Here is a 10766-nt window from a genome sequence, read left to right as displayed (position 1 = left end):
CCATTCATGTTGTAAGTTGGTGACAATGGTCACCCAATGTATATTTTCAAAAAAATGATATTTTTGGCATATAGTGGCTCGCGATGGATAAGGTACTAATCAATCTTTGAGATTCGGGGTAAGCGGCTCGGTTGGAGAAAATTGAAGGTATTAGATACCCTTTTCTCCTCGTCAAGTGGAGGTAACCTCAAAGAACACGGTTATTTTGATTTTAAAAAAAATGAAAAATGAAATGCCACGTGTCGTGCATTTGTACCCTAGGTAGGGATTTATTTTTGACTTGATCATAGGATCATCTCATTGATGGAGATGATCCTTATAGATCCTTAACCTTGAGGTCCATTCATCCTAAGTCGTCCAAAATAAAATGAAGGGGAGAAGGGATAATAAAATAGGGAGGAGGAGAGGGTAGAGAGGAGAGGAGGGTATGGAGTTTTGAACCCACATTGAAGCTTTTCTTCTCTTCTTTCTTTCTTTTTCTATGTCTTCTTGAGTCCTTAGTAGACTATGAGAGAGTGTGTATATATATTTTTTATAAAGATTATTGTGAAAGTAGAATAGTAGAGGAGAGGTGGGTAAAGATTTGAGTTCTTTTTTTATGTGAGACTTGGTGAAACTTGGTAATCATTTTTGAAAGGAGAGGAGGGGTATTTATAGGTGTTTGGAGGATGTTTAGGGGTATAATGGGATGAAGAGTTGGAAAATAGATAATGGCATGGGTTTTAGAAGTGAAGGGTATGAAATTTGGAGTGTAAGTGAGGGTAGTTGTGTAATGAGGCAAATATGTTGTATTTTAACCCAAATGATTTGGATCTTACCCAAATCCATTTGGGTAGAGTATTTGGTAGGGTGAGATGAGTAATGGTTGACGTAAGAATGGGGGTGTAAGAGGGTTGTTTAGAGAATGAGTGTTAGGTTGGTTGAATAGGTAAGGTGTGTAGATTTAGGAGAATGGGTTATATAAGAGGTTGGTAGATTGGTTTTTGGGAGGATTAAGGGATGATGCCATGTGGCATATGTGATGAGAGAGTGAGGTGATGAGATTAGTTGATTGGTTGATGGTGGTTGTTTGATTAGAGAGAAGAGTATAGATTGGTTAGTTAATGATGGGGGGTATGGGTTGAGATAATTTTGTTGGAGTATTTTAAGGAAAGTGATGGATTGGGATATGGATTGTGATGTGGGTGGTTGATGGTTTTAGAGAATGATGATAGGTTAGGGTGTGCAGGGTATAGGTAGTGATGTGGGTGGTTGATGATGTTAGAGAATGGGGATAGGTTGAGTTAGGGTAGGATATGGGTTGAGGTGATTTTGGCGGGAAAAGTGATGTGATTGGTTGATTTTTTAGAGAATGATAATAGAGGTAGGTGATTAGATGAGAGAGGTGAAAGGGGATGATGACATGTGTCATTTTTTGATGTTGAGAGGGTGATTGGTTGATGTGGGTAGTGATTAATGGGTTAAGGTTGTGAGTTGGATAATGAATGGGGTATGGATAGTAGTTTGTGGGCTTTTAATGTATTAGGCTTGGGTTTTAGAAGGGTTGTGGGTTATTTTGGCTTGGATGGAGTTTGTTTTGGGTTGGATTTTTGAGGATAGGTTCATTTTAGGGTTTAGATGATATGGGATCGATTTTAGGTTGAGAATAAGGTGAGAAATTATTTTAGGAAAGAGTCGAGGTCTTGTGGGCCTAAATAGGCTTAGGGTGTTTGCGGATTCGGAGGTGGAGTGGTGGAAAGTAAATGAGGGGTAGGCATCCCAAGCTCACATTTTTTTCATTTTTTATTTTTTTAGGATTTTTAGAAATTATTAAATCGATTAGAATGTCACGTGCGTTGGAGAATTTCATCAAGCGTTTGGTTATTCTTGGATATAAAGGCGGAGCGGTGAGATTGAACACATGTAGGATGGGTCACAACCCTTTTGTAGGTCCCTTGGACCATTGGGAGGTCTTAGGGGCCTCGGTTCAATTAAAATGCCATTTTTCAGTTATTTGGGCCCTTGAAGCCCGTTGGCCAACTTTGTTGAAAATCAAAGTTTTGAATGGAGCAGGGTAGATGGGAGCGTGTTGAGTCATTTTCCAGTAGGCTCACAACCCAGTTGGGAGGTTTTAGGCGCTTTGATTTGACAAAAATGTCAGATTTTAATGCTTCGAGCCTTCGAGGCATGTTAGCCCAGTTTATTAGAAAACTACTATTTTTGGGCCCTTTCGAGTGAAGGCCCGTTCAAATTGGGGTGTCTACAACTGCCCTTCTTTGTAGGAATTGCGTGCAAATAATAGACTAAACCCCTATTTGTATGAGCCAGACGAAAATTTGCAAAACACGACTTCGAATCACCGATCGAATTGATGACTTTTGTAGAAAATGGTTACTCAAGCACGGGGTCAGACAGAGTTACCTTATTAATTAATTGATCTCGATGGCGCGGAGCTCGTGTGAGATCTCGGTTTGGTGAAGCTTTGATGATTTTTGAAATTCGGGTACTTCTCAGTCGTGTTTTAACAATTCAAAATTGATTGTAACTCGAAAGGATTTTTGAAACTCTTTTGATTTTTCTGATTTTTTATTTTTGATTTTTTTGATTTTTTTTGTTTTTAATTTTGATTTTGATTATTTTTTTTTTTTTTGACTGATCCGTGCTTTGGACACGGATGGTTCTAAAGTAAAGCTTGTCCGTATTTTCGATACGGATGACATTTGGCTCCTTTGAATCCATTTTTGGGGAATGGATGGCACTATCCTCTGTTTCATCCGTGCCTAGAATATGGATGGAATAAATTGGGCCTTATCCATACTGGTACCATGGACTAGTACGAATGTTAAACGTTAAAGTCTTTGCGCCCCTTTATTTTTTCTTTCTTCTTCATTTTTCTTCGATTTCTTCTCCATTTCCTGACGATTTCTCTCCCTTCTCTTCATCTTCTTCTTGTTCTTCGTTAGTTTGGGCATTTGGTGGATTGCTTTGGAAGATTTGGATCGTGCGAGTTGGGCTAGGACATTTTGAAGATTTAAAGAGTTCGAATAGGCTTCAACTTCGTATAAAGGTGAGTTTTTATTTCTTTTAAAAAATATTACTTACAATTTATAGAATATTGGCAATCCGTAGAACCAAACCGAACCAAACCAACTTTAATTCGGTTTGGATTGGTTTGATTCCAATGGAATTTGGTTCCGTTCTAGTTCTTATTTAGTGGAACCAACCTATGTCGGTGCGGTTCCAATTTGACCTCAAACCGAACCAAGTTGCACCCTTAATTTTAACGGAAACACGAAATTGAAGTGATTTTCTATTTTAATATATTTTTTATAAATGATTTCCAATTATAGACTAATGTTAAATGACATAAATGTCGTCATCATAAAAGATTGAATAAGCCACCAAAATGAAGACCAATCTTCTTTTACATATTAATGAAAATGATCAATAAACCTTAATTTTTCTTTCTCAAATCAGTTATCTTTAATCTCTTGATTTGACATAAATGATGGACTTAGATCCATAACTCAATTGATTTGACATATTATAACCTCAACCTTGAGGTCTAGACATGTCGTATCCATTTGAAATATAAAAAAAAATGGAAGGGTCACGCGTTATGTAAAAAAGAGAATTTCTCCGAAATATTGAAGTGGATAGGCCGTTTCAAAGTCGAACTCCTACGAAAATGATCTAGTCTTGTATGTTTGAAAATGATATGATCTTAAATTACTTTAAATGCATCAAGATAAGTATTAATTGATATCTAGATGATGTGTTGAAGAGGATGAAGGCTAATGTGGTCCTAAAAGCATGGGCACTTCAATGGGTTAGAGATACATGCACGCCCACACTTATGTAGGACCAAAGATTAATGCATGAAGTTGATGTCAACAGCATAACAGCTTGAGTTACTAGGGAGGTAGCAATTTAGTTTGATGAGTTTAAGGTCCCCTATCCACAATTTGATGGTTTCATCATCTCTTGAACTTGTAGAGAACCGGTCGTAAAACAATAACTAAGCAAGGATACCTTTCAAACAAGAAAGCAATAAGCGAAGAAAAGAAATAAAAGATCAAAGATGCTAGTACAAGATACTAAGAGATCAATTTATGTGGTGCCCTCAAGATTGAGTTACATTCATGCATCCACACCGATTCATTATGATCAAAGCAATGTTTCTCCCATAGGGAAGCTACCATAAATACACTTTTAAGGAATAAAGGTTAGTAACCTACTAATTAATCATCGTAGAAGTATGATTTTGCCTTTCTGACCGGTAAATGTTGTGGTTTGATTAATAGTAACTCCTTGTTGACCAATACCATCAAGTTCTACAAATCATAGCACAACTATCTCCAATTTAGATAGGATTTTATTGGCCACACACTTCTTTATCGAGGAGAAATCGATCAAAAGCAGAATTGTTGATGTTTACATGAGCATTTATAGAAGAAAATTTCCAATTCATTTTAATCAAGATTCCTTCTTATTAAAATGGTTAAAAAAATTATGAATCTCTTACTAACCCAATTCAGTTTTTTTTCCAACCATTCATTGATTTCTTTTTTAATTGAATGAATGTAACAAGAATGGAAAAAAGACTTTTCATCCCAACAACTATTTTCCTCCATTTCTCAGGATACAAGTCTAGTAACACCAATTTAAGAACTTCAAGAAACTCACAAACTTCTTTGGAAGCAGTTCATGAAAGAGCATGATTATTTCTGTAAAATATTAGTAATTTCTTCTCTCTCTTAAGGAGAAGAAGAGAGGAGAGGGGGAGGGGAGGGGGACTAAAATTAAAAAATGAATGGGTTATCCCCACCCCTTAAATCCACATTTAATTCACCAAATGATATATGTGATAAATAAAATTTGGTATGGCAATAGAAATTATCTAGTTTTGCTATTAGATCCCAAATTGACATGTTAGCGTCAGTTTATCCATGTATTATACACTCTTCGAATAGGAAATCATTTTCTAAAAGATCCAGATTTTCGTGCTTTGGTGAGTCATCTAAGATCCTTTCAATGACCTATGTTGCGTTGAAGGGATATCTATATGATCCAATCAATTGTGTAAGACTTGTAATAACAATGGAACTAGGAAAAATATACAGAAAAGACAATTATTTTCTATTATATTAGCTTTAGTTAGTGATCTCGGCTCCTATTGCTACTATGTGTTAGTCTTCATTTAATAATAATTTAATGGATTTTTTTTTGTCCACCTAAATCTTTCATGTCTAGTGTGAGCTTAATGGATTAGTTTGACTCCTCCCTTTGGTTGGAATATTGGCAAGTTAGTCTTAGTTGGAATTGATGATTTAATTGTTATGGGGGGTGGGGGCAATGGCCTTAGCGTCCTTGTTGTAACATGGGAAGAAACATGTGTATTTTTTTTGTTTCCTAGCACTAACTTATATTCTAAGGCATCAATATTCCCAACATGACATGTTTTGTCCTTCCATGTGACTAAGAAGAGCCCATACAATTTAGACAAAACCACGCAATTATCAAGGACGCACTCTATCACTAAGTTAATAGTTTGTCGTGTAGAATTGATAATAAAAAAAATAGTTCGTCGTGTGTGCCTCCCATCGAGGCCCACTATACTAAAAGTGAGAGAAATCCCATCCCTCTCTATCCTTTTGCGCTCCGATGTTACTTGATTGGATCTTTGGATTTACTCCGACACCCACTATCGAGCAAATCTAAATCACTGGTGGAATAAAGTTGCTCAAGTTTCGGTTCTATTATAATTTCGAAAAAAAAAAAAATTATTAAAAACATAATGAAAATATTGTCTTCTTGTACTGGTTCATTGTATTGGATTTGTTTTTCTTGGTAGTAGGAAGGAAAGTTTCATTTAAAAAATTATTTTGGATTATTCTAAGGAAACCTTGTAATTACATTGAGGATTGATAAAATTAAAATTAGAAATTAGTGCAATAATAGATATGTACTTGTCCTTAATAGATGATTTGTTAAGGGAAAATCATGGAGAGTAATTTAGTCATACATAACAAAGGATCACTTTTATATATTATGCAAAACAAAGGGTGTATCTATTGGTTTTTTACAAAAATGATAACCGTTCCAACGTAACAAAACACATATAATCATTTTGATTTATTTACAAAAATTGATTTTTGAATTTAAATAAGGATGCTTGACTAGAAAGATTACAGTGCCAAGCAAGTTTTCAAAATATATAATAAATCGTTTACATTTTTTTCTTTTTGCTTATCGTGGGTATCCCCACCTTTCAGGTGAGACTAATCCACGATCACACACTCCACCTCCTCAGAAAGTCCTACGTGCAATTGGTTAAATCGAGAGTCAACCAAACCTAGAGGGTGCTCCCAAGGAATTTATAGCTTTGTGGGGTTTTGAACACTTGACCTAATGAGGAGCTTATCAAGGCCCAACTTGCCACTAGGCCAAAAAAATTGGTAATGTATAGTAACCAACGTATTTTTCCAAATCGATATAAATAATGATCATTATTATTGATTTGTACCATCTATAAATATACATCATTCATATATTATCAAACGCATTATATAATTAAGTCCCTATCAGATCGTGACATGGTTCATTATATAATTAAGTCCCTATTAGATCGTGACATGGTTGACCCAGATCCTTATCAAAACCCAAATCCTTGATATGTATCCAAGGTTATTGGAGCAGATTTCGGACCGTATCCGATCCATCGACAACCCTAACTGTGAGGACAACTGCCCTTTCTCTTTTCATAATAACCCATAAAAACCTTAATACAAAGACATGTGTTGATGGACAAGTATTGTGCTTTATATCTTTCCGTATTTGTCATAAAGGTTGTGTGAAATTATGTACCTAAAGTGTAACTGTTTTTTTTTTTGGCCCGTGACCTCATCATCATTGTTATAACTTATATCCGTGAATCAAATCACATTTTATCTACTACCCTCTTGTCTTCCTAAACAAGACCAAATTTTTTTTTTTTTTTTTTTTTTTTCATTTCTTTTGGTGAGGTGTGGACACGTACGAGTTAGGGAAGTCTATGGATCGGATCATACCTGAAATAGCGAAATCCAACACGTTCGGATCAGGATTGAGGTCTTGGATTTCGATACCGATTGGATTTGATAATTATCAGATCGATCGATTGACAGCCCTACACAAGAGTATGTATGATTGCAGAGAAATTATGTTTTCAAAAAAATTAATTTCCAATGAAAGTATTATTGGGGAAAATGGATCTTCTCATATTATTTGTTTTAGAAAGATAAATGTCTAATCATGAGAGAATAACGGTAGAGTTTTTCCATGCCAATGAGAAAATCATTTTCTTATGAGTTGGACGAGAGAATACAACCCTCTACAAGACCAAAAAGAATGTTTTTTCAAGAGAAACGATTTTTTTCATTTGAAATGAGGAAATCATATACATGGAAATTGTATTTTTTTGAAAAAATATTTCCCAATTCATGGTTTTGAAAATCAGATTTTAGGATCGTATGGATACGCATTGAAGGTCTTATATTACTCTACCAAATTCAATTTGACTCATAAGTCAAACCTATGTTACCTGGTTCCTTGGTTCGCTTCGTTTGAATTTGGGTTTAGGATTCGTGGTTTGCCACTCTAGAATAAACCCGGCTCATAGGGGTGGGTAGAGATATTTTGTTTCCTATCACGCTTCGATTTCTTAGATCTATTCATAGGGGTAGGTAGAGATAATTTGTACCTTGGTTGGCTCTAGATTTTTAGATGGTTCACTAGCTTGGTACAATTATATAATGTTACAAAAATTCTAAGTTAAATTGAAATAAATTAATAAAATAATCTAAATTTTAAATCTGAAAAATGAAAAAAAAAATAATAAATTGGGTTGGTTTGCCGAACCCAACCAAAATTCGGTGGGTTCGTGATTCACCCGAATCCAATACAAATCGTACCACGAACTGATTTGCTTCGTACTGGTTCAGACTAATATGAACAAATTGGGTAACAAAGAGTCAAACCCTCCCAAGTCGGTTTAAAACAATTTTGACATTAATATGAAAAATTATAAGCAAAATTAACGGATTTAATAATAATAATAATAATAATAAACATCGAATCACCCATAAGTTGGCGATGAGGGCATTTATGTCATTCCCTATTAATCTCTAAGAGATGACAGAGGTCAAGGAGTATGTCACTGGTTCGAAAACGCAGATTGTGGAGAAACTCGACTAGACTCAAAACACACTTGAGTCAAGCTCAACTCCAATGAATTTTGAGTTGACTCAATACTGAAACTCGTTTATATCAACTCATCCAGCCGACTCGACAGACTTGACTTCAAAACTCAGCAAAGTTGGATAAGATGCTTGGAATACACGTGTTACGTATTGCGTTTCTTTAGATAAACTAGAGAATTAATATAATTTTAATTAATTTAAAAATAGTTATTAAATTTAATATATAATTATTTAAAAGGTGATCTAGACTACCACCCCTTATTTTGGTCCATATTAGAGATACCCTGTGTCTTCAAACTAATTACTTTCATGCCCCTTTTGACTTAGATCTTCGATGAATGATTAATGAAAATGACCTAAATGCCCTTTTCTTAAACTTTAGGTGATTTTATCACCTAAATTAGTTATTTTCGAACTTAGGGTGAAAATTTGTATCCTCTTCATCAAATTTAAGATTCTACCTTCTCCACCTTTCAAACGTTATTACCAAGTTAGGATTTTCAAATAAATAAAAGACTGATGGAATTTTGAGTAAAAAAATCCAAAATTTCTACAAAACATTGAAGACAATGTATTGAAGGGAGATTGAGTATAAGTTGAAGAAAATTTACTTAAGAAATTAATAGTTTGAAGATGAAAGATTCTTTTACTTTCATCTCAAATCTTAAGATTTTATCTCTTTCAAATTTCAGTATAACATATTTTTGGACAAAATAAAAAAGGATTTTCTACACTACAATAAAGATGATGGATTAAAACCCGAGGCATTGGCTCAATGGCGATTTCGGACTAATAAGTGGTTAATGCTTATAGGTCGTGAGTTCGATACTCAGTATGAGCATTAATTCCTCAAGTGCCATTCACGAGGGCGCACCCTCTCTTACCTAGTGCGTGTGATGTGTAGGCGTTTCACGTGTCCCGAGACTGATCCTTAGATAAGATTATGGTCTATGAATTGGGAAAAGTCCAGATACAAGTCTCGTTTGTTCTCTATGGGGATACTTGGGTTATCAAAAAAATAAAATAAAAGATAATGGATTGAAAATGAGGTTGAATAGGTCAAAATAATTTTCCATAAATTATAATAATTTGATGATATACGAAAAAGATAAAATCCTTCAAGTCATTTTACATTAATTTCTTCAACAAAACCTACGTCAAGGGCATCATCAGTTTCAAAACACAAGAAATATCTATAGAATAATGATTTGCTAAAATAAAAATTAAAAAAAAAAAAACATGCCCCCCCTACGTATCACAAAACCATAGATCATTTTCACACAATTATAAAATCTTTTTCTTGTGTATTGCAAGGCAAATGATCTACGAGTTTGTGATTGGGGATCATATCTCTAATATTGACCAAAATATAAAATGGTATGTTTAAATCATCATTATTTTTTGACGATAAAATCCATCAGTACCCATCGCAACCATCACTCAATAATGGATGTTGTCTCATCTTCCATGGTGTTCATGAAGTCTAACATAAATAGTCATTTTTTTTAGTGACTTTGTTATCATCCTATCAAGAGCTCGGTTTGTGGGTATGTGGTGGTGGAGAATGCTTAGTCGGCAGTCTTATTTTTTTGATGGAATCATTGTTTGATTTCTGTGGTCTGCCTAACACTTGATTAGCTTACAAATATTATTTTAATGAACTGAGTCAACAAGAAATGAGTTGACTCAACTCAACTCGCACAAGTTAGGGTAGTTTTCTATTTATAAAACACTAGTCTACTCGAATCATAAACGTAGACATGTAACCCATATACGGTTCCAAGAGCTACAATTAAATGGGTCCCACATTAGGTATGTTGTTGTTGGTCAGAAAGGTTTGGTGAACGGTCAAGATTGTATACCAAGCCATGAACATCAAATAAATAAGTAATATTTTTCAATTATTATCTTTCTTTTTTTTTATAATATGAGAGCAGGTGATTTAAACATGTTGTTTAGGGGAATAATTCAAGACACTCTTCCTATGTTTCACAGCTGGTGATATACTCCTTGACCTCGGTCTTCTCTTATAGATATGGAAAAATGACCTAAATGCCCTCATCTTCAACCTCTAGTTAGAATTTCATCATCTTTTGGTCTCAAAAAATCCTCTCCCATCCTTCAACTTTGAAAGGTTGAAGTAGACTTTTTAACCAAGTTCATATTAGCCAATTATTCAATGAAGATTCGATTAAATTAATTGGGATAAGCTTGGCAATAGAAAATTTTCAAAGATTACACAAATGATGTTTTTTTTTTTTTTTTTTTTTTTTTGCGGGTTTCTTTACAAAATCCATTATCTTCAACATCGCTAGACATCTTATCTTTGTTCATAAAATTTGAAGGTTGAAGAAGATAAAATTTTAAGGATAGAGGGTTAAATGTCATTGATTAATCCATTAATTAATTGATTCTATCGATTGGTTGGTTATACGGTGAATTTTACAAAATCTATGACCATGAAAGTAGATAAAATCTCGAGACAGAAGACGAAGGTTAAGAGGTTAAAGATGAATGGTTTTAAAAAGAAAAATAAAAAAAATTACT

Source organism: Akebia trifoliata, chromosome 9, assembly GCF_017979445.1.
Source record: "Akebia trifoliata isolate Shusen 1 chromosome 9, ASM1797944v1, whole genome shotgun sequence".
In the NCBI taxonomy this organism is placed as follows: Eukaryota; Viridiplantae; Streptophyta; class Magnoliopsida; order Ranunculales; family Lardizabalaceae; genus Akebia; species Akebia trifoliata.
Note: the sequence above shows the minus strand (reverse complement) of the source record.